The sequence below is a fragment of the Lissotriton helveticus genome, chromosome 4_1 (genome assembly GCF_964261635.1).
Source record: "Lissotriton helveticus chromosome 4_1, aLisHel1.1, whole genome shotgun sequence".
Lineage (NCBI taxonomy): Eukaryota > Metazoa > Chordata > Amphibia > Caudata > Salamandridae > Lissotriton > Lissotriton helveticus.
In genome coordinates, this window is record NC_136063.1 from 1,919,024,930 (window position 1) to 1,919,048,100 (window position 23,171).

Here is a 23,171-nt window from a genome sequence, read left to right on the forward strand (position 1 = left end):
GCCACTTAAATAAGAGCATCACATTGAGGACCCCACACCCTGTCGCTGTCCTGGCTCTGCTGCGCAGCGTGGGGTGGGACCCCTACTCCCCGTCGGTGGCAAGAGCAGCAGTGTTAGGGGATTCCCACCCGAGCCCTCCACTGTGCAGGGGGGGCAGATGTGTGTTGTTGGCGGAGGTGAGTGGTCTAAGGTCCGGCTCCGCGAAGGGTGCTCCCCGCAGGTGCAGATCTCTATGCCCGACCTCCCTGTCTCAAAATGGCGGAGCACCGCCAGTGAAGCACCCTCAGCTCCAGGGGGGTCCGCAGAGGCGGCTGCTCGTTGCAGGGGGGGGGGGGAGCGCAGCGGTCAGCACTCGTTGCCCACCGGGGCCGCAGTCCGTGGCCGCTAGGGCTCCTCACAGCCTCCCCCTCCTCCTCACCTCCAGCCTCGTCCCAGGCCCTGCAGTCGCAGCCTTGATCGTTTCCGCTGTCCTCTCCTGCCCCACTCCGCCGATCGGGGATCTCCGGTGAGCCGGTGCGTTCACCCGGCCGGTCCGCAGATGCCTCCTCCAGAGAGCCGCAGGTAGCTGCACCCTCAGTCCCGCTGGTCAGGCTGAACCTAGCCCGGCAGGGCAGTCCTCGCGTCGGCCCGGTGGCTCCGCCTCCCTCGGCCTCACTCCCGCTTCTCCGTGTGCCGCAGGGCCTCACAGGCCGCCCCGTACAGACCCCGCGCCGGTCCAAACTCGCACCCCAAGGTCTCAGCTCGCTTCAGCAACGCCCGCTGCAAGTCGGACACTGCACCAGAGACCCAGCACGGTCCCTCGGTGCCCAGAGGTACGCTTTAGAGGCTATGTAACGGCGTTCGGCGGCGGGAGCTCTGCTAGACACGTCCGCTCACACCGCCATCTTGGCCACGCCCCCCTAACCTTGGAGTTAGGAGAGATAGATCTCTTTCTAGGGACTCCAATAGATCTTTGCACTCTAATGCCTCTTCTCAGAGGAGAAGGAACTCTCCCCAGAGGAGATTGACTTCCCCTCAGAGAATAGAGCATGAAGCCAGAATGAGACAGGCTGCTCTGAGGATTGAAAGGGAAGAACTTGCCCTGGCCAAAGAAAAGCTTGCATTTGCTAGAGAGCAGCAGATGAGTGGGTTATCTCCCACTGGTGGCAGCAATCTCCCAAGAGATAGAGAGAAGGGTTTAGATACTAAACACCTGACAAAAATAGTGCCCCCCTTTAAACAAGGGGATGACATCCAGAAATGGATGGCTGCTTTGGAGAGGGCCTGCACTGTGCAGGGCATTCCCCAGAGTCAGTGGGCAGCTATACTGTGGCTCTCCTTTGATGGTAAAGGTAGAGATAAGCTCCTCACTACAAGAGTGGAGGATGCTAACAATTACCAGGTCCTGAAGAATACACTGGTTGATGGGTTTGGTTTAACCACTGAGCAGTGCAGGTTGCTGTTCAGAGACACCCAGAAAACTCAGTCTCAGGACTGGTCTGACTTTGTGGATAGTGCCACTAAGGCTTTGGAGGGCTGGTTGCTGGGTAGCAAGGTTACTGATTACACAGGATTGTATAATCTGATGATGAGAGAACAAATTTTAAATAACTGTCAGAACCAGTTGTTGCACCAGCACCTTGTTTATTCAGATCTGACCTCTCCCCAAGAATTGGGAAAGAAGGCAGACAAATGGGTCAGAACAAGGATCAAGCAGAACCAGAACCAGAACCAGGGTGGTCAGAAGAAAGCAGACCAGAAGGGTAACACTAAGAGTGAACAAAATGACCAGAAGTCTTCAACAGGTCCCCAACAAACCAAAGAGGGTGGGGGTCAGGCTTCACAGCAGAAAAAGAAGACTCAAGAAGGCCAGTCAAAAAGGTGGTGCCAGTACTGTAAAAGTAAGTCTCACTGGTTTAGTGAGTGCACCAAAAGAGGAGGGCAAACCTCTACCACTACAGCCCCTAAGGCAACTGCACCCCCTAGTACAGTCAGTAGTGGTAGTGCACCTCCCAAGGGATTAGTTGGGTTAACCTTGGGAACTGAGGAGTCTGACAACTTAGTTGGCACACTCACTCAGGCTGTCCTTGTCTGTACAGGGGATATGGATATGTCCCCTGATGTAAGTCCCAATACTTTGGGCAAATACAGGCAGACACCTTTAATAAATGGCAAAATGGCTCAGGCCTATAGGGACACTTGTGCCAGTGTCACCATGGTGACACCTAACTTTGTGGACCCTGGACAGATCATGCCAGGTACAGATTTCCTGGTGACCAATGCCAGCAACGTCACTACCAGTCATAGTATGGCGATTGTTGCTTTCTCCTGGGGAGGGGTAAGTGGCCAAAAGAAAGTTGTGGTTAGTTCAGACCTCCCAGTGGATTGTTTGTTGGGCAATGATTTGGAGTCATCACTATGGTCAGAAGTGGAGCAGAGGACTCACATGGAAATGTTAGGCTTGCCAGCACATGTGCTTGCTGTGACTAGGTCACAGGCCAGAAGATGCCCCACTGAACAGGTGCTGGATCCTGGAAGAAAGGACCAGACACCTTCCAAGAAGAAGAGCAGTAAGGGTAAGGCTTTGCCTTCCCCCTTGCCCCAGGTTAAGGATCAAGTCTCTGAGGAGGCTGATCTGAGAGAGCTGAGGCAAACTGAGCCTAAAGAGCTTGAACTTGATCAAGTTGAGTTTCTGGGCTCAGGGGGACCCTCCAGGGAAGACCTGGGGAAGGCACAGTTAGACTGCCCTTCCCTTGAACCCCTCAGACAGCAGGCTGCTGCTGAGGCTGCAGGGAATGCCACAGGTGCCCACAGAGTATACTGGGAAGATGGACTCCTGTACTCTGAGTCAAGAGACCCCAAGCCTGGTGCAACCAGGAGGCTGGTCATCCCCTTGTCTCTGAGAGGTTTCCTTCTCACCTTGGCCCATGAGATTCCCCTTGCAGGTCACTTAGGTCAGACAAAGACTTGGGACAGACTTGTCTCACACTTTCACTGGCCCCACATGAATGAGAATACCAAGGAGTTTTGTCGCTCCTGTGTCACTTGCCAAGCCAGTGGTAAGTCAGGTGGCATAACAAAGGCCCCCCTCATACCACTACCTGTGGTGGGGGTTCCCTTTGAAAGAGTGGGGATTGACATTGTTGGTCCAATGGAACCCCAGACAGCATCAGGGCACAAGTTTATACTGGTGGTGGTGGACCATGCCACCAGGTATCCTGAAGCTATTCCACTTAGGACCACTACAGCACCTGTAGTGGCAAGGGCCCTAGTGGGAGTGTTCTCCAGAGTGGGCTTCCCTAAGGAGGTTGTTTCTGACAGAGGTGCAAACTTCATGTCAGGATATCTGACTGCAATGTGGAAGGAATGTGGTGTTAACTACAAGTTCACCACACCCTATCATCGACAGTGCAATGGGCTTGTTGAGAGATTCAACAGGACCCTCAAAGGGATGATTCATGGACTACCTGAAAAGCTCAGGCGTAGATGGGATGTCCTGATACCCTGCCTCTTGTTTGCTTACAGAGAGGTCCCACAGAAGGGGGTTGGCTACAGCCCTTTTGAACTTCTGTATGGGCATCCTGTAAGAGGACCCCTGTGTTTGGTGAAGGAAGGATGGGAGAGACCTCTCAAAAAGCCTGCAACCAACATAGTGGACTATGTACTTGGTCTCCGCTCCAGGATGGCTGAATACATGGAGAAGGCATCTAAAAACCTAGAGGCCAGCAAAGAACTCCAAAAAGCTTGGCATGACCAGAAGGCTGTCCTGACTGTATACCAGCCTGGACAGAAGGTGTGGGTACTGGAGCCAGTGGCCCCAGCAGCCCTCAAAGACAAATGGTCTGGGCCCCACACCATCATTGAGCAAAAGGGAGAGGTCACCTACCTGGTGGACCTTGGAACCCCCAGGAGCCCCCTCAGGGTGCTCCATGTGAACAGGCTCAAGGCATATGTCGACAGGAAGGACACGAGCTTGCTCATGGCCACAGATGAGGGACAGGAGGAAGAGAGTGACCCTCTCCCAGACCTGCTCACTCAGAATCCTGATGATGGATCAGTAGATGGTGTTGTCTTTTGTGGCAGCCTCTCTGAACATCAGCAACAGGATTGCAGGCAAGTTCTGCAATCCTTCAGACATATGACTCTGACACCCAGCCAAACTGATTGGTGTACCCATGAGGTTGACACTGGAGACAGTCTGCCTGTCAAGAGTAAAATCTACAGACAGCCTGATCATGTCAGAGACTGCATCAAAACAGAGGTGCAGAAAATATTGGAGTTGGGAGTCATTGAGCCCTCAGATAGCCCTTGGGCTAGCCCAGTAGTTCTAGTGCCAAAGCCTCACACCCAGGGTGGTAAGAGAGCGATGAGGTTTTGCGTAGACTACAGAGGCCTCAATGCAGTCACTAAGACTGATGCCCACCCAATACCAAGGGCAGATGAACTTATAGATAGATTGGCTTCTGCCAACTACTTAAGCACATTTGACCTGACAGCTGGGTATTGGCAAATCAGGTTAGCTGAGGAAGCCAGGCCCAAGACAGCATTTTCTACCCCTGGGGGTCATTATCAGTTTGTGGTAATGCCCTTTGGTTTGAAAAATGCACCTGCCACCTTCCAAAGGCTGGTGAATCAAGTTCTCACTGGGATGGATGACTTCTGTGCAGCATATCTGGATGATATTGCTGTCTTTAGCTCCACCTGGGAGGATCACCTGGTCCACCTGAGGAAAGTGTTAGAGGCCCTGCAAAAGGCAGGCCTCACTATCAAGGCCACTAAGTGCCAGATAGGGCAGACACAGGTTGTATACCTGGGCCACCTTGTAGGTGGAGGCCAGGTTCAGCCATTGGAGAGTAAGATACAGGCCATCAAGGACTGGGCTCCTCCAATCACCCAGACTCAGGTTCGAGCTTTCTTGGGCCTGACTGGGTACTATAGGAAGTTTGTCAGAAATTATGGGTCCATAGTGACCCCCCTTAATGACCTGACAAGTAAGAAGATGCCAAAGAAAGTTCAGTGGACAGCAAGCTGTCAGAAAGCATTCGATGACCTAAAGCAGGCCATGTGCACAGCACCTATCCTAAAGAGTCCAGACTTCTCCAAACCATTCATTGTCCAAACAGATGCTTCTGAGTTGGGTGTGGGAGCTGTTCTATCTCAGCTGAATTTTGATGGCAACGACCAGCCAATTGCTTTCATTAGCAGAAGGCTGACCCCCAGAGAGAAAAATTGGTCAGCTATTGAGAGGGAGGCCTTTGCTGTGGTATGGGCCCTGAAGAAGTTGAGGTCCTACTTGTTTGGAACTCACTTCACAGTTCAGACCGACCATAAGCCCCTCTTATGGCTAAGTCAGATGAAGGGTGAAAACCCCAAACTACTTAGGTGGTCCATTTCCCTACAGGGGATGGATTTTACAGTGGAGCACAGACCTGGTACTGATCATGGCAATGCCGATGGGCTCTCCAGGTATTTCCACTTAGAGCAAGAAGACTCACCTGGTCAAGGTTAGTTTATTGTCCCAAAGTTTGGGGGGGTCATGTAGGAGAGTAGGGTCTGCAATCCTATGATCACCCAGATTTTTGCTTTTTGCTTCACTGGTTTACGACTTTCCCTGGCTGTGGGCCTGCTAATCAGACCCACAGCCTAGCTGTTCTTTCTATTCCAAATTGTACCCAGGTACTGAATTGGCACTGGGCCCTTTCCAAGTCCCTGTACCCAGGGCTGAGGTGTACCCAGAAGTCTCCCAGGGGCTGCAGCATGTATTATGCCACCCCTGGACTGACTAACCAAACGGACACAACTGGCTGCTTGACAGCTGGGGGCAAGGTGGTGTACTCACCCTTTGCTTTAGATATAGTATCCCTATATCTAAACCTAAATGGACACTCAGATCTCCTATCAGTCACTCCTATGGCAGGCCTTAACAATCCTGAAGGCAGAGTGCTTGGAATCGTGTGAGATAGTGCTCTGGCACGAGCTGAGCCTGTCTGCGGCTTTCGGGATCCATCCCTTAACCGTTTCCATGATATCGCATACCATATACTCTTAAGTGCATTATAATCCTCGCGGTTATATGCCAACTCTGGTATCGCTTTATCAAAACATGTCGAGTAAGGTGTCATACGAATTGGAATACTAACCCCTCGCCAATTCTGGCGACAGGATTAGCATTCCACCCTTCTAGAGGGACACGACATGTATGTAACCTGTAACCCCGGTTAAAGTCAGACATAGCCTTAGCTCCACAAAATGGATGCTGCCACCGAGACACAAGTCTGCCCTCCTGCTGCTGGGAGTCCTCCCAGCCCAGGAGGCAAGGACAAAGGGTTTCCTGTCAGGGGCGGTGCCAGCACCGTCCCAGACAGGATTTTGTGTATCCTAGGTAGGCAGGGCTTTAGAGGAAGGTGACTGCAAGTGCTCACTGTGCATAGGCCGGCTGAAACCAGTTCCAGGGGCACTCCAGCCCCTGGCCTGGGGAAAGCCCGCCAAAGGAGAGGGGTGTAACCACCCCCCTCCTAGTCCCACCCATAGGGCAGGACTTAGTCGCGTGCCAGCCCCTTTTTGCAGGATAAAGGTAGGAACTGGCCCCCTTCCAAATCAGATCATCTTTGAATCCTGAAACTACTTTCCACGAAAGGAACTCAAGACTTCTTCCCAAGATTCTCCCTTGTGACTAAGGAGTAGTCACCCTGCAGCAGCAGGCACCAACCAAGCATCGCGGTTTGTTGCCAGTCTCTCCTTCGGATCAAGACTGCTCCAGCACGACGAGAACTGGCTTCCCTGGCACCTCTGACCTCAACCTACATCATCAGCCCAGCTGTGATCCATGGGTGTGACGAGACCTCGAGGGACCGGCCATCTTCAGAACTGCACGACGCTTGTCCAGCACGACTCCCGAGTGACCCTCGACTGAGTGCTTTGGGGTAAGAGAAGCCCCGACCCTGAGCAGCTCCAGCACCGAAGTTCAGCCCCCCTGCAGCCACGAGATCTGCGTGGGGCCCTTCTGCTCTTTGCTGCCAACCGCGTTGTCCAGGTCGCTTGCCCGTTGGCTAGTGGCCCCCTCACGACGCTCCACGACGACAACCACTGCTGGTCTGGTTGCTCCAGACTAGCCCTTGCTCCCCTCCAAAAGAGGAGCACCTGGACCCTCCTGGTCCACTCAAGACGCCATTTTAGGTCCACCGCGTGGGCCTTGCATTTGCCAAGACTTGTTGCCCAATCCTGGGTCCAGCGACGTCGACAGCAAGAACCTTCGTGGGACAGCTCGCACCTCCATCCTGGTCGCCGACAACGCCTCCTGGTCCGAGAGACTGCAGAGCCCAGCAGCGCCCACTCACCTGGCTGAGGTGACTTCGTCCGGTGCCATCCTGGTGCCCACTCAAATCACTGGCTAGTGATTCAGAACTTGGTCCCCTCTGCTTACAGGTTTCTTCTTCCCTGATCCAGGCTTGGATCACTCCGAACTTTCTTCACTGGCCGCCTGCCAGCAACTCTTTCTTCAGGCTCCTGGATCTTCAACAAGGGTATCCGACGCAACTTCAACCCTATGCAGCCGCAGCCCCTGGGCTAGGTAACCTGAGTACTCCGGTGCTCCAGCATAGTCCAACACCCTAAGTGTTCGGATCCACTCTTGTTTTCGACCCACCTAGTCGGGTTCGCCCGAGAACAGTAACTTTGCAACTGCTAGCCTCCATAGACTTTTTCCCGCCTTACGCGTGAGAGTTCCCACTCTGCACACGACGTCCACAGGCCTCCTGCATCTAATCCCAGTGTTTAGAATTGTAGGCCTAGCGATTCCTGAGTTTAGAAAAGTACTACTTACCTGCTAGCAAGTTCGCATTCCACTTACTGTGTATATGGTTTTTCGTGCCCCTAGGGCATTTGTGTAAATTGTGCGACTTAAAGTATTTTCGTAAGAGTTTTGTTATGTGCTTAGCTCCCTGACTCATAAAGAGTTCAGGGTAGTCTTGTTATAAATAAATATCAGTTTATTTTCATAACAACTTGTGTGGTGTCCTTTCACTTGGTGTCCAAGGGGTAATGTGATGGTAAAACAGCTGGCTTAACACGCCCTCTAGAGTCTTAGCCTTAGACTGCTCGTATCCATGCTACTAGGATAGCTGGTCTATAAGGTTGACTTACAAACAATCATCAATAAGGGTTGTTTGGACTGATGCATAGTGATCACTAGAATAGTGAGCACTGCATATCAGGCCAACTTCTCACACAGACTAATTTGCATATAGCCAGGTTCTGAGCTGGGATGGGGCAGTGAGCTAAATAACGGTGATGGATCAAGCCCTGATCTTTGGACTGGGTAAGGGTGGTCTGCTTAATTCAGACACTCTGTTCATCACCACCCCCTTTTCTGAATCGGCCTTCATCCTGGCCATTTCGTCGTCTGCATGTTTCCCGAATAGAGTCTCACCGGAAAACGGCAGATTGGCCACTCGCTGTTGTGCTTCAGGCTTGAGCGACGTCAGCCTGAGCCAAGCATGGCGTCGCTGATTGATACCGTTACAGAAAAGGGGGTGGTGATGAACAGAGTGTCTGAATTAAGCAGACCACTCTTACCCAGTCCAAAGATCAGGGCTTGATCCATCACCGTTATTTATCTCACTGCCCCATCCCAGCTCAGAACCTGGCTATATGCAAATTAGTCTGTCCCTGGCCCAGTGCATCATGGGAACAGGGCAGACCAAACTACCAAGCCAATTCTTCACCAGAAAGGAGACAAGCTACCGGGGACCGGTTTCTGGCATTTCAGCCTCTTCGGCCCGGCTTGCTTGAATCCTGATGGAGCAGTGAGAAAGGGACTCATGTCTGAGTATACCCTGCCACACCTATAGTGGCCAAAAACGATTGATACCGTGGCAGTATCCATGTGCGGCCAACAGGGAGATATCCGCCGCAGCGTTGATGGCCTGGTTCGAGACCAGCATCCCTTCTTTGACGATTTCCATGAAGTCCTCTTTCCTGTCACGCGGGACAAGGTCCGCGAACTGTTCCATGGAATCCCACAGTGCACGGTCGTACCGCCCCAGTAACGCCGAGTCGCTGGAAGCCTTCATAGTTGTGGAAGAAGTCCCACACGCCTTCCTTCCAGCCGAATCAATCCAGCGGCTCTCCTTATCCGGAGGCACGGTGGAGGACGGGGAGGTAGAATGCAGTTTCCTGGCCGCCGTCACTATCACTGAATCGGGCACTGGATCCATCCGTAGGTAGGCCGGATCCGAGTCAGGCGCCCTGTACTTCTTCAGAAGTCTGGAGGGAGCGGCTTTTACCACCGCAGGCGTAAGAAAAAGCTCTTCCGCAGGCTCAACCAGTCCTGGCACCAACGGCAGTAGAGGGCGAGACAGATGTTTCTTGTGCAAAGTCTCAAATATCACGCACGTCGTAGGTGTAGGAGCAGTCACCGTGATACTCAGCTTTGCAGCCCCCCTCAGGAGAACCTCCTGGAACGTGCCGATGTCATCGATTGGAGACACCCTAGTCTCCGGGGAGTCTGACAAAGTAGGTGAGTAGGAACGGGTCCTAGAGGTCGAACGGTACCTGGACCTATGCCTCCTATGGCGATGTCTGGATCTAGTGGAGGATCTTTGTCTGCTCCTCGATCTTTCTCTCCTCCTGGAGCGAGACCTCGATCTCCTGGGCCTGGGACGTTCTGCCGGTTTCCCCGGGGCGGACGTCTTGGCCGTAGGTGGTTCCTTAGACTTCGGAGTCTTCTTGGGAGGAGTCGGAAGCCTGGGCAACGAGACCGACCTCGGTGGAACCGGGGGAGGCTTACCAGGCACCGGGGCCTGCGGTCCTGTTGGAAGCGGAGGCAGAGGAGGTAATGGAGGAGGGGTTGGAGCCCTCGGAGGCAGACCTCTTGGCAACGGAGGCGGAGGCGTAACAGACTTCATCGGAGTATACACCTCCGAGTACACCGATCCCGGTGAACCGCCATCCTTCCCGGACTGAGGGGAGCCCCCCACAGTCCTAGGCCTGTCCGCACAACCCCTTGACGTCGACGAATGGAGTGCCGACGTCGAGCGCAGGTCCCTCGACGTCGAGCGCCCCTTCGGCGACGACCGTCTTCCATGCTTCGGCGTCGAACGACTTCTATGCCTCGACGTCGATCCCGACCATCTCGACGACGATCCTTTATGCCTCGACGGCGATCTCTTGCTCGACGTCGACCTCGACGGCTTCGACGTCGACCTCGACGGCTTCGACGGCGACCTCTTTGACCGCCTCGTTGGCGACCTCTTTGACCGCCTCGACGGCGACCTCGACCGCCTCGACGTCGACCTCTTCTTCGCCGGAGATCTCTCCCGCCTCGACGGCGACCTCTTCCGCTTCGACGAGGGCCTCGACGACGAGGATCCCCTCGACGACGATGATGTCCTGGTTGTCGACGGCGATCGGCGGTGTCGCCTCGACGGCGAGCGCCGACGCCGGGCCCGTCGACGCCGTTCACTCGACGTCGACGACGACGAAATCGTCACCGGGTTCGACGGCAGCCTGTGTAAGTCCCTTGACGTCGACGGGCGACGTTTTCTCGACCCAGAGCCCTGGGGAGACCGGGAACTGGCCGTGGACCTTCCTCTCGACGCCGTGGTCAGCGCTACCGACCCCGACAGAGACTGTGGACGTTTGCTGGACTTCCTGCCCCTGGGGAGCCCCCCAGAGGCCTCAGCATGGGCAGATGAAGCCCCACCAGACCCACCTTGAGCCTTCAGCCTTCTTTCCTCAAGGCCCTGAAGTCTGATCTTCATTCTGTCCTTCAGGGTCCTGCCAGAGAAGCCTTTACAGATCTCACACTCCTCTGGAACATGGGAAGAGGGCAGGCAGAGGATACACACCTCATGAGGGTCTGACTTAGCCATCTTCCTGGAGCACTCCGGGCATTTGTCAAATAATGAAGGCATATTTGACACAAAAAGAGTGCAAAACCCATGAAGAAAAGCCCCAAAGTACTTAGAAAGTACTCAAATCGAATTTTCAATGAAAAAACACAATAAACCCTTGAAAAGGGAGAGCTCAATGCTCCAGGGTCCTGCTTGCAGGAGCCGGAAAAAAAAACTGAAAGTAACTGGGACCTGCAGTGCATTCTGGGATACTGTGAAGTTCTGGAAAGTTCTCTTAAAGGCACAGTATCCTGTTCTGAGCCACATAATGGCAGCCTATGGGGCTTGTCTGTCCAGGTCCTCCTCTCTATCATTCCAGAGGGTTTTTGCTGTTTAAGCAAGGGAAATCTGTACAGACTTTGCTGTTTTGTGGATTTTTTTGGTGGAATTTCTAATTGAAGTACTGGACAGTGTAGCCTGTTTAGGCTGCATTATCTGTCTCTAAATTCTCTCTTAAGTGTCTGTGCATTTCTGCATTTTTCGACACTCTAAGAGATTATTTTTGATTGCTCCGGGGTCCACGCACATGGGCGGGACTATTCACTAGATTATGACTATACACAGAGATCCCCTACTACAGAAGTTAACATACACAGAATTACTCCCAGTGTCCAGTAGACCAAAATACATCTGGGATCCCCTGAAGGGTAGTTTGTTAAACCACGCAGATGTGCATGGTGGACAAGGCGACACCCTCCTATTCTCCCCTACCCCCACTGCACCACACATGGGCAAGAATGAGTCTCTGCACCAAGAGACCCAAGGGATAGAAATACAGCGAAAAACCCAGACCAAGAGTAGAATTCTGCTTGAAATCCAGGCACATAGTCTGAAGCGAATACGAGACTAGAACTGTCAGGCGCAACAGAAAGGGGGAAAGGAGCGAAACACAATCCATTACCTGATCATCTGAGTTATAGTGCTAGACACTGTAATGTACTTGTTCCATGCTGGTGTAATACAAGTGTTCCTTTTCAAAGACTACTGTATTATCGATGATGTGCTAACCATGCTGCATGTCCGTATTGGTTTCAAAATGACAATAAAAAAATAAAAATAAACTGTTGCCGCTAAATCTCCACGCATGAAGATACAGATTCGGGTGCAGGGCCATGCCCTGTTGCTGTGACAGCAGGCCCTCCCGAAGGGCCAGCTTGATCAGGTGACAGATAATCATGCTCTGAAGTTTGTGATAGCAGACTCTCCTTGGCCGGTCCAGAGCTATTAGGATGAATTAGGCCCGTTGGGTACTGATCTTCTTGAGAACTTGGGGAAGGAATGGTATCACCAGAAAGCAGTCTGGGGTTCCAGTCTAAGCGGAAAGCGTCTCTAAGTAATAGCCGCTTTAGTAACTCCAGCATGCAAAATGGCTGACATTGTGCATTCCCGGTGGTGGTGAACAGATCAAGCCAAGGTTCTCCCCTTTCTTGGAAAAGACCTTGCACCTCCTCCGGATGCAGACTCCATTTGTGATCCGCAAGGCATCAATAACTGAGATTTTCTGCCCTGGCATTGTGAGATCCCGCCAGGTGCTGCATGGCCAGGAGCCAAGCCAAGTCTGAATGTGCAGAGTCTCCTGGCCCAGGGTCCACAACCAGTCTCTGCCCTGCTTTTTGCAGTACCACATGGCGGTAGTGTTGTCTGCTAACACCTGCACCAGTCTTCCCTTCGATGCATGGTAGGAAGGCTCTTAACAACAAGCCAATTGTCTGCAGTGCCAGAAGATTCATCGGGAATGTCAGCTCCGCTAGAGATCAGAGTACTCTGATCTCCACCTCCCCTAAATGGTTGCCCTGTCCCAATGCTTCGGTCTCCACTGTAAATTCTAGGTGGGGAAATGAGAAGTATCTTCCATTGACTCAACTGTGGTTCAACAACCACTGCAGATCTTTTCTCCTCTGAAATCTGGACCAGGTTGGAGAGATTACCCTGATGCTGCACATGCTGAGACTTCAGATACCACTGCAGAGCCCGCATATGAGACCTGGTGTGTTTCAACAGCAGGATGCAGGAGGCCATCAATCCCAGGAGCCTCAGACTGTCAGTCTCACTTAAATCCAGGAACGAGGCTGTAACATTAGGATTAAAGACCAAATGTCCTGGACTCACAGCTCCGGAGGATAGTCCCAGAACTGTACCATGTCCAGAATGGATCCAATGATTGGAAATGGAGTCATGTGTGACTTTGAAATGTTGATAGTAAGTCCCAGTGAAAGAAGGAGATTTGATGTAGCCTGGGGCAAGAACACCTTCAAATGCCAGTCATAGAGGTAGAGGAAGACAGGAACTCCTGACATCTACAGATGAGCCTCAACCATTGTCATCACTTTTGTGAACACCTGAGGGGCGCTGGTGAGGCAAAAAGGGTGCACAGCAAACTGAAAGTGATCCTGTCCCACAGTAGACCGCAGGTAACACCTGTGGGCCACAGTACAAGAACTTGAAAATACACCTCCTGGAGGTCTAACGCAACCATCCAGTCTCTGGGGCACAAGGCAGACCGGATCTGAGCCAAGATGAGCAGCTTTTTATTTTTTTATTTTATTTTTTTAAACCTTTATTAGCATCAAAAGGATATACAATTCTAGGCCTACAACCAAATCGGCCGGCATCAATATGTAAAGCGGTCAAAGGTTCCGAGGCAAACAGTACAGATTCAATCAGCAAAAACAGGGGCAAAACAATCGTAAAAAGGGGGGGGAAGACACCTAGGAACCAGACGGCCAAAAAACAGGAGCAAAAAAGGTTAATTTTATAATATGGGGATAAGGAGTACGATAGGCTCACTTTCAATATAGAGGCATCCGAAGTCCCAAAACCATCCTCAGCGACAATAAGGGGGCATGGGGCCGCAATACAGGAGAGGCAACTCAATACACACCGGGAGACAGGGATATTTTAGACATAATCGACACGTGTTCATTATCATCTTTACATGCCCACCACCCAAACCACAACCAAGCCAGGACAGAGGGATCGGACAAACATTACATCAAAACTAACCCATCATAGTGACCTCTAGGAAAGGGGGGGGGGGGCAGGAAAAGGGGAGAGAGGGGGGAAAAGAGGGGGAGGGGAGGAGGACAAAGCGGAAAAATGATAAAAGGAAATGAAATACAAAGACGAAAGAAAGAAGACCACGCCGAAACGAGCGTCCCGTGGCGAGAGTACAGGAGAAAACAGGAGCCTCCGTAACAAGGAGGGTACAGCAATCGAGACGAAAAGTAACCAACCCAGAAGAGGAGGATCGAAGACGCCACATACCCCACCCCGAACATACCACGAGATGCAAGGACAGACGCGGCATTACTATAAAGAGATACAAAAGGGCCATAGAACCATAAAACAAACAACAAATAGACCCCAACCCACCCATCCCACCCTGCACCCCTGTAGAAGGCTATGGCCTACCCTTCAGACAGCGTGCCTGTCGCCCTAAACCAGACCCCGAAATATAGCAAGAAAGAAAGAGAGAAGAACGAGACAAAAAGAAACATAAACATAAATAAGAAAACAGGAGGGAGGAGCATGAGAACAGAAATCAATACGGTCGGCCGCAGCCCTCCGCCCAACCAAACAATCGCAGCAAAAAAACAGACCAGGACGACACCATTTCAAGCGCCATAAAACGTACAGAGGAGAGGACCTTCCACCGCGCCAAGGGTACAAACAATCGCGCCACGAAGTCGTACAGGAAGAATCCCCAGGAGTCGCGCATATCACCCCCATCCCTTCCGAACCACAAATTCCACCCACCACATGACAATGTAACGTGAACTACTCAATACAAGACCAGCACACAGTCGAAAAAAATTTGAACTGCCACGTAGACAAGGGGGGTCAATCGGTCCGCAAGTGAGCAAAAGTCCGAGTAGAGAGTTTATAAGCATCAGCAATCGCAGCACGGGTGATGAAGAGCAGGAGATTAGTTTTGCCGTTTGGGAAAACGAGGGGTTCTCTGCAACAGACAAATGCGTAGCCATCGGTGCAGGCGCAGGCGGCAGTCCACCAATATTTCCGGGCATCCCAGCCGAATAGGGCCGCGGCACAATGTCCAAGTCCCTGGGGCCAGAACCTCGAAAAGCAGGGAGCTCCAAAGTCACCGGCACACCAAATGATCGTCGATCAGCAGCGGCAACACTTGCAGCAGTCGAGGGGGGCGAGGCAATGGAGTCTCTGAAACAAGAGGGAGGCAAGAAGAAACGGCTGCTCAAAATGGCGGCAGATCGTGGCGGGCTCACGGGGACATCGGGGGCCAGAAATGCGCGCAGGGATCGCAGAGCTTCCAGGATATCTCTGAGTGTAAGCTCCCGCTCACCAGACCAGACCCCCGGGCAATCAGGCAACCCAAGCCCGCCGCCACGAGGCAATACAAGTTCCAGATGGTCGGCCGCCATTTCGCGAAGTCAGCCCAGTCGCCACCCTCCGCGACTCTCAAAAACAGTTCCAAAATGTAGGACTTTACAGAGCTCCGGGGGGCTCCCAGCAATGGCCGCCTTGGTGCAGAAAGGATGTTCGCCCAATGCGGGTCTCTGCCTACACCAGCACCGGCGCCCCAAACAAGCAGAGTCCGGGCACAGAGGTCCAGGGCCGCCGGGCACAGCAGCGGCGGGGGGGACCCCTTCACAGAATCAGTCCCCGGTGCATCTCACCCCCATCAGCCTCGCGGCCACCGAGGCAGGCCCGGATCAGGATCGCCGGGATGTTCGCACAACGGCTCTCAGCCTTGGTGCACTCCCTCGACCAGGGCCGACAGTCGTCGGATCCCAAAGGCTAGGTCCCGGTCTAGGTTCCACGGGGGCCCCGGTCTTGTGGAGGGCACAACTTCGGAACCGCTGCACGTCGAAACCTCCGGGCCAAACGGTAAGTACAAGTGAGGTGTTCCGTCTCCAATTCTACGATAATGTGTCGTCTCCGGACAGGATAAGATACAGGATATACGATCAGGCCGGAGGGCTGCGGGAGCCGAGCTAAAAGGCGACCATTACGCTTGCGAGCTTCAAGATGAGCAGCTTTAATTTCTCTTTATTCAGAAAGGCATTGAAAGGGCGAATGTCTAGGACAGGACAGAGGCCTCCATTCTTGTTTGGCACCAGAAAGTAGCAGGATAACAACCACATATTACTTCTGACGTTTGCACCCTCTCTATGGCACCTTTAGCCAGCAGAATCTACACTTCAGTCGAAGCATGGAGAGATCATCATCAGTCAGCCATTCTAGAGATGGTGGGAGGGACAGTGGGGTTTCCAGAAAGGGAAGGGATAACCCCGCTGCACGATTTGGAGCACTCACTTGTCAGGCTATATTGTTTGCTATTGTGGCAGGTGGTGTCTGATCTTGCTTCCAACGTGATGGCGATCCTGTGCTGAAGACCCTTTTGCAGCCAGAGGGGTGTGGGATTCGACAGTATACTGGATGGGATCCACACCAATGGCCACTAAAGGGCTGGAAGCTTGTAGGTTTGGGGGTGTGGATGGTATGTTGGATGCCCTTGGGAACCTCTGCCATGGTCACAGAAAGGGCAAAAGAACTGGTGCTGCTGCTGGGAAACCAAGGAAAGTCTGCGGGATCTGGTGGTGACTCGACTCTCTTAAAATGTTCGAGTACTGTGTCAGCTTTGTCACCTAGAGGAACTGAACCAGGCATGATGGCGTAGTGCCACCGTAGCAGCCTTGGCCCAGCCCAGTGAGTCAGTGGTATCCACACAACACCAAATGGTGAACTTTGCTGCATCCCGGCTGTCAAACAATGCTTGGTATCAAAAGGCTTGGCCCACTTGGGCCGCAGCTGCGCAACAGAGTCCCACAAGCAATGGATGTAGCGGCCCAAGAGGCATGCGGTGTTCACCGACCACAAAACCAGGCTGTTGGAGTAGAGGATACTCTTCCCAAAGTTATCCAGCCTCTTGGATTCCCTATTTGGTGGGGTGGCATGGAATGTGGGTGGGTTGACCTTGGCTGTCGATGCCTGCATTATCAGGCTCTCAGGAGAGGGGTGCTGGGACTGAGTTGGGTCTGTGGGGAAATGTGGCAAGCACTCATTTTGTGCACAGAAAACCCCATACAAGGTTTGGCCCAGGCCCCCAGCAGAACGTCTGTGAGCTCTGTTGAAATACCTTTGTCAAGAGATTGGTCTTGATCTTGACGGAGGGTAGCTGTAGGTCAGGGATCTCCATCACACTGCACATCACCACCACAAAGGATACGCAGGATCTGAAGGAGTGCCAGGGGTGCCATTGGACGAAAGATGAAATGCATGGCGTCGTAAAACTCCTTCAGCTGGGCATGAGTTGCTCCAACTCCGAGGGAACTCAAGGCAGCATGAGGCGGATCCGCCCACTGGCTCTACAGGTGGAGTGCTGGATTGGGGCCTCGTGGTATGACGCCTGCTTTGAGAAGTTGAAGAATGATTTGTCAAGTACTTTTTTTTGGACTTACCCGACTTCAACTTGAATCCCCTGATTCAAGACTGTCGTTCGCTGGATAGGTCCCAAGAACGGGCCAGAGATCTCCCTAGGGATCAGGATTGGAATGAAGGATGCCACGAAGCCGCCTTTTGCCACGCCGCCAGGAGCTTCCTCGTCTGCTTGTGAATAGCCTTCGGATGCACAGACTTAAAGTCTGCATAAGCCTTGAGGTCGTGGCCGGACCCCAGGCACTAGAGGCAAACCAAGTGGGGTGCAGAGACAGACATCTGTTTGTGACACTCCTCACGTGGATAAACCCGTGAGTTTATTGGAAGACCTATCCCTAGCACACTGGAGGCAAAACCTCAAAAAGAGTCGAAAAAAGGAGTTAAAAAAATGACTTAGATACCTCTTTCTAGATCCGTGTTGTTGGCACGGAAAGAAAGGAACTGATGATAGCACACTGAGATAGCACACTGGGATGATGACTATATAGGCTCCGCGCAAGTCACTTCTTACCTGGCCAATGTAGAGCCAATCGACACCACCTACTGGAGTGCACAGGTACTGCTTTGACCGGATCAAGTCTGATGCCTGCATAATATTCTAAGGTGAGGAATCTGCAGTTCATAGTCTCTATCAGAAGCTGCAATATCAACAACCCCAACTGTCTCAACTACTTCTGTCGTGTATTATGAGCAACCCCCTGAGCCAACATACATTAAAGAAAACTTTATGAAAATGATTCTGGCTTTGAGTTATATGGCACACCAAGATGCTCCACAGCTCCTCAACATCACCAATGGCTTGCTGTTTGCCAGTGGTTTCAAAACAAGTATCTCATTCCACGTGGTCCTACGTCTGGACTGCTGCTACTGGATTGTTTTTCCTCTTAATGTGGATCATCATGTGGTGAACAAGTAACTTACCTTCCGTAACGCATATCTGGTAGAGACTATGTAGCTGCAGATTCCTTACCTTTGAATTTCCCAGGCATCAGGCTGGATCCAGAGACTTCTGCTGAGCAATACCCCTTGCGTGCGCCGTCTGGTGGCTCATTTCGGCTTAGCGTGACGTCTGCAGCATCGGTTATGGTGTCACAGTCAATTATATTGGCAGCACACAGACGTCCGTACTTTTCGTTTTTTACCACGAGAAGCGCAGAGCGATGAAGCAAGTGTTGCAGTTGTGTGCAAAACTAGGTCCCTGAAAGGGGAGTGACCCTTTCCCTACAATATTAGTCCACAAAACGGAGAAGCATGGGTGTGGCTGTAAGGAATCTGCAGCTAGTCTCTACAGGATAATGCGTTACCGAAGGTTAGCAACTTGTTCACCTGATAGACTTCTAGCTGCAGGTTCCATACCTTGGAATTAGATACCCAAGCCATATCATCCCAGCGGTTGGCTGCGGACCAATATCTTAAACTAGAAAGTCCTGCAGGACCGAGCGGGCAAAATGCCAGTTTCTGCGGATCTGACCGTCCAGTCAATAGTGCCTTGTGAACTTGTGCTACAATGCCCACATTGCTGCCTGACAGATGTCTTGTACTGGGACACCCTGAGACAAGGCTGTAGTCGCAGCCTTTCCCCTGGTGGAATGGGCCCTTAATCCCTCAGGGGACAGCTTCTTTGCCAGGGCATAGCAGATCTTAATGCCTTTCCCTTCTTTGCTCCCACGTACCCCACAAAGAGTTGGTTGTCCACCCGGAACTCTTTTGTGCGGTCAAGGTAGAACAACGCTCTTTTTGGATCCTGTCGGTGGATACGTTCCTCTTCCCTGGAGGGATATGGAGGAGCAAAGAAGGAGGGCAATGGTACTCTGTGTTCCAGGTTCACTTCCCAGGCAACCCTAGATTAAGTTATTTGCTCAGTCTCGGATCGTACTGCATCTACAGGTACAGGTTAGATAGGGGCAGGGTCTCCTCTCTTGTCCAGTGCCACCCCGAGACATTAGGTGGTGGGGCTCAAAGCCCACTCATATTCTCCAGATGCATGACCGAGGCACGTGTGGAGCACAATCAGGAAGCATCCTCAACAACACACAGATCTATAATTAGGCTTTAGAGAGGATGTCTGACCTATGGTTCTTCATTCCAATCGTGATTTTGCTCTATCCTGTGCGGTTTTAGTGTCACCTTTTGAGGATTTTGGACTCTAGTCATGGATCTTCTAACTCAAAACTAGCACAGGAAAGGTCTGTGTGTGGGGTAAAAGCACCTTCTGTGATTTTTTGGTACCACTTCTACTTACAAAGTAGTTTTGTCCCACATTATGGGTCTTTCATTTTAAAGACTGTTTAAGTAATGAGGACGTACCACTTTATCACCGAGTATACTGTGAGTGCTTGGGTACCTGTAACCTGATGCAAGAATCCACAATCTTTGTAAGTCCTCGAGCTGTAGCTCACTTCTGTATATGTGAAGCACCTAAAGTTGTAAGGTTCGTCTTAAGGTTAACAGTAGTCAGAGATAGTTGTCTCCATATTCCAGGATATCCTCTACCATGTTCTTTTAGATTGTCGTTCTCTGCCTGGAATTTACTTTGTGGCCACATACCCCACCTAGCTTCTAATAGCCACTTCAAGAAAGGACGTTTTGTGCTGTGACACATTAAAAACCTGTTCTAGCAGGTCATGGTGTGACCTGGAAGAGAACAAAACATGGAAAAAGATTTTGCCTGGTAAAAGAACACACCATCTCAAGAAAAGGATGAACTACCGCCATCATCCTTAAATCGCATGGTGGAAGGAAAGGATCACCTAGATAGCAGACAGACTAAGCAACAGTTTGCGTTAATAATGATTGACAGGGACATATGAACATCCATATTAAAACAGCTTTATACGATTATTCGCTCTCCCACTGGTTTGGGGAAAGCTTTGCATTTCATTGAACATTTGATGAAATTGCAAAATATCTCTAAGACTAGATATAAACTGGCACGTAGAGCTTATCCAGTGTTCACATTCACTCAACAATGTACACCAGTGAAGAGCAGGCAAGGACCAGAAACAGGGTCATGGTAATCTTCCTTTTTGTGTATGGACCACCCACCAGGGCACAGGTGGGAGTGAGGAAAGGACCCATGAGGAGGACTGCCTCAGAAGAAGCTGGTAGTAGCTGGAGGCGAAGTCTCGGCATTTGCTGTTTTCTGCGGTGGCAAACAGATCTACGTCTGGAGTTCCCCACCTTGCGAAGACTTCTCCTAGTACTTCGTCGTTTATGACCCATTCGTGGTTTTCCTGAATCAGTCTGCTCAGTGCGTCTGCCTGAACATTCTGCACACCTGGCAGATGGGTGGCCGTTATCATCAGTCCTCGGGCCAGAAGCCAGTGCCAGATCGCCTGCGCCTCCTGCGACAGGGTGCGTGATCTCGAGCCCCCCTGCTTGTTGAGGTAATACATCGTGGTCGTATTGTCCGTCTGTACAAACAAAGAGTTGGTCTGGAAGGACGGGTGAAAGCCCTTCAGTGCCAAGTGAACAGCTCTGAGTTCCAGGAAATTGATGTGGTACGTGGACTCCGTCGGGGACCACGTCCCTTGAATCTGTAAGTCTCCGGAGTGCGCTCCCCAGCCCTGGAGAGACGCATCCGCCACGATAGTCTGAGTGGGAATGTCCTTGTGGAAGGGAACCCCTCTGAGGAGATTCTCCGCTGAACACCACCACTTCAGAGACTGAAGAGCATGCAGAGACAGTCGAATCCTGTCATCCCAGGATCCTCTCCTCTGGTCCCACTGATCCTCCAAGCACTCCTGCAGCGGTCTCATGTGCAGCCGCGCATGTGGCGTCAGGAAGATACAAGAGGCCATCGATCCTAGTAGAGAAGACACCGTCCTCACTGTTGTAGAAGGAGTGGTCAGAAGAGCCCGAGCCTTCCGACGAAGCGATAATCGTCGCTCCTCCGAAGGAGACACGCTTGCTGACCTCGTATCGATGGTGGCCCCCAAGTACTGAATGCACTAGATCGGAGTCGGGACAGACTTGGACATGTTGATTTGCAACCCCAGCTTGTTCAAGAGAACGCACGTCTTCTGGAAGTGCGCTTGAGCTTCCGAGAAGGGAGGCCTTTGTGAGAAGTTGGCCTGATATATAATGTTCACTATTCTAGTGAGCACTTTGTATCAGTTCAAACAACCCTTATTGATGATTGGTTGTAAGTCAACCTTATAGACCAGCTATCCTAGTAGCATGGATACGAGCAGTCTAAGGCTAAGACTCTAGAGGGCGTGTTAAGCCAGCTGTTTTACCATCACATTACCCCTTGAACACCAAGTGAAAGGACACCACAAAAGTTGTTATGAAAATAAACAGTTATTTATTTATAACAGGACTACCCTGAACTCTTTATGAGTCAGGGAGCTAAGCACATAACAAAACTCTTAAGAAAATACTTTAAGTCGCACAATTTACACAAATGCCCGAGGGGCACGAAAAACCATATACACAAGAAGTGGAATGCGAAGTTGCTAGCAGGTAAGTAATTCTTTTCTAGACTGTAGAAACGCTAGGCCTACAATGCTGAACCCTTGGATTAGAAGCAGGAGGCCTAGGGACGCCGTGTGCAGAGTGGAAACTCTCACGCGTAATGCGGGAACAAGTCTATGGATACTAGCAATCACAAAGTTACTGTTCTCGGGCGAACCCGACTAGGTGGGTCGAAAACAAGAGTGGATCCGAACACTTAGGGTGTTGGACTATGCTGGAGCACCGGAGTACTCAGTTTACCTAGCCCAGGGGCTGCGGCTGCATAGGGTTCAAGTTGCGTCGGAAACCCTCGTTGAAGAACCAGGAGCCTGAAGAAAGAAGTTGCTGGCAGGCGGCCAGTGAAGAAGTTCGTGGTGATCCAAGCCTGGATCAGGGAAGAAGAAGACCTGTAAGCAGAGGGGACCAAGTTCTGAATCACTAGCCAGTGATTTAGGTGGGCACCAGGATGGCACCGGACGAAGTCACCTCGACCAGGTGAGTGGGCGCTGCTGGGCTCTGCAGTCTCTCGGACCAGGAGGCGTTGTCGGCGACCAGGATGGCGGTGCGAGCTGTCCCACGAAGGTATCTGCTGTCGACGTTGCTGGACCCAGGATTGGGGCAACAAGTCTTGGCAAATGCAAGCCCACGCGGTGGACTTAAAAATGGAGTCTGGAGTGGACCAGGAGGGTCCAGAGTGCTCCTCTTTTGGAGGGGAGCAAGGGCTAGTATGGAGCAACCAGACCAGCGGTGGTTGTCGTCGTGAAGCGTCGTAAGAGGGCCACTAGCCAACGGGCAAGTGACCTGGACAACGCGGTGAGCAGCAAAGAGCAGAAGGGCCCCACGCAGATCTTGTGGATGCAAGGGGGCTGAACTTCGGTGCTGAAGCTGCTCAGGGTCGGGGCTTCTCTTACCCCAAAGCACTCAGTCGAGGGTCACTCGGTGGTCGTGCTGGACAAGCGTCGTGCAGTCTTCAAAGATGGCCGGTCCCTCGAGGTCTCGTCACACCCACGGATCACAGCTGAGCTGATGATGCAGGTTGAGGTCAGAGGTGCCAGGGAAGCCGGTTCTCGTCGTGCTGGGCAGTCTTGATCCGGAGGAGAGACTTACAGCAGACCGCGATGCTTGGTTGGTGCCTGCTGCTGCAGGATGACTACTCCTTAGTCACAAGGGAGAAATCTTAGGAAGAGTCTTGAGTTCCTCTCGTAGAAAGTCGGTTCAGGATTCAAAGATTGATCTAATTTGGAAGGGGGCCTGCTCCTACCTTTATCCTGCAAAAGGGGGCTGGCACGCGACTAAGTCCTGCCCTATGGGTGGGACTAGGAGGGGGGTGGTTACACCCCTCTCCTTTGGCGGGCTTTCCCCAGATCAGGGGCTGGAGTGCCCCTGGAACTGGTTCAAGCCGGCCTATGCACAGTGAGCACCGGGGTGCCT